We start from the raw sequence: 1950 nt of genomic DNA on the forward strand, positions 1-1950 counted from the left end.
TATTACGTAAATTACAAATGTAAAAACATAGTGTAAAATGTACATAAATGTATTTTTTTGGTATTCTGACCTTTTTTTTATGCCAAATTTTACACAATGAATCAATATAACTGTAGCTATTTATATTTGAAACATAATTTATTTATGAAATGATCGTAAGATTACCTTGAGTGAAGAATAACTTTTTCTGCACCCTGGATGATGAATAGGAACACTATATATACATATACATATATATATATATATATATATATATATATATATATATATATATATATATCATGCCTAGTGTGTTTCACTGTAGAAGCATAAACATATGATCCCATCTCCTAGTGTTTTTCAACTGAAGCTGGTTGGCCGGTGGCAAAGCTGGGCCTGCACTGGCCATGGTGTCAGGCGCTAGCTAGCCCGCCACCAACACGCCAAGGGTTGCTAGTGGAGACAAATTTGAATGACGTTGGGTGAACCATGGAGTTGGAAGCCGGCCGTAAGCAAGTTGAGTCGTTATGAGCTGGATCGTGAGGATCCCACGCTGCTGGAGGCCAACATTGTGGTGTCGCCTACTGCTGAGCCAAAGAAAATGTGGTGGAGGGGCCGGATCCTTGCATCTTTGCTACAAGGAAAATTGGTGCAGGCAGTGAAGGCACCATACTGTTCATCGGTGCCTGGGCTCTATCAAGGCACATGATCTCGGTCCGTGTGTCTCCACCCAACAGTGAAACGTCACTGTGGGATCTTGGATTTATCCAACAGTTATACATGGTATCACTGCCAGTAAGGAACTGCTAGGTCATAGGATCCAAAAATTGTTAGGATGCGAGGCTTAAGGCTGGTCGTAATGGGGAGAATCATTTACTCGTATCATGCATGTGAGACTAGTGTATGATACTACTTCCGTAATGCATAGTAAGTTAGTATCTTAGCTTGCCTTATTAATTGTCATGCATGACACAAAGTAGTACGACATTTAACATGGCACCACATCCTGTCTTTCCACATTTAATTGTGTGTCACATAATCCAAAAAGTCTAGTTGGCATGCATGATACCGCTTATGGTACTCCCATTACGACCAGCCTAAGACCCAACAGTAAATCTTGCTCACTAGCCGCTTAGACACTTGGCAGTGATGGGCCTGCTAGAAAGGTCTATTATCTAGTATTGTCAATTAGCGCATGCAATCTAAATGTTACGAATAAATGATCATATGTTGTTCCCAATAAATGTTTGAGGGATATTTTTATCTGTGTTTTTGATATAAATGATTGTTTTTTGTATTTTCCACAATCATTTAAGTGAAATTGGGACTAATAGGAGCAGTAAGATATATATCTACAGGTGAATTAGTGACTAGTGCGAGCGGCAAGATATCTACAAACCAATTACCACCCATATCTATATTACACGGTGACACAATTCAACTATAAATAAGAGATACTCATATTTACTTGTACATACATGTACTACCAGAAATATATTGGATCATATGAAAAATGTTCCTTTTACTAGTTCTCTGGACGATGGTTCTCACATCACCATCTACCGCCATATATAGTGCCCATGTGGAAGCGACTGTCCCAACAATTTGGTGTCACTGGACCTCATGTTAACTAATGTGAGATCAAACTAGCAGAAGCAATCAACCACTCGGGAGCTGGGAATGGGAGGCAAGGCGTGGATACAAATAACCTTAAGTTTAGCCAAACAATGTATTGGATTGCACGATCTTATATGAGTGACTAAGAGTTCGGTATTGAGATGTTTAATTTTGTGGTTCTGCCTGGGAGGGCATCAAATAGTTACTACCTGATACAGTGATATATGGGGAAAATCCATCCTACCATCCGGTGGTAGTTACCCCACATGTCTCATATACTACCATGTGATACTATATATAGTATTTTATTATTTTAAATATGTTCATATACTATATCTAAGATATTTCAAAGCA

This window comes from Triticum dicoccoides, chromosome 7B (genome assembly GCF_002162155.2).
Source record: "Triticum dicoccoides isolate Atlit2015 ecotype Zavitan chromosome 7B, WEW_v2.0, whole genome shotgun sequence".
Lineage (NCBI taxonomy): Eukaryota > Viridiplantae > Streptophyta > Magnoliopsida > Poales > Poaceae > Triticum > Triticum dicoccoides.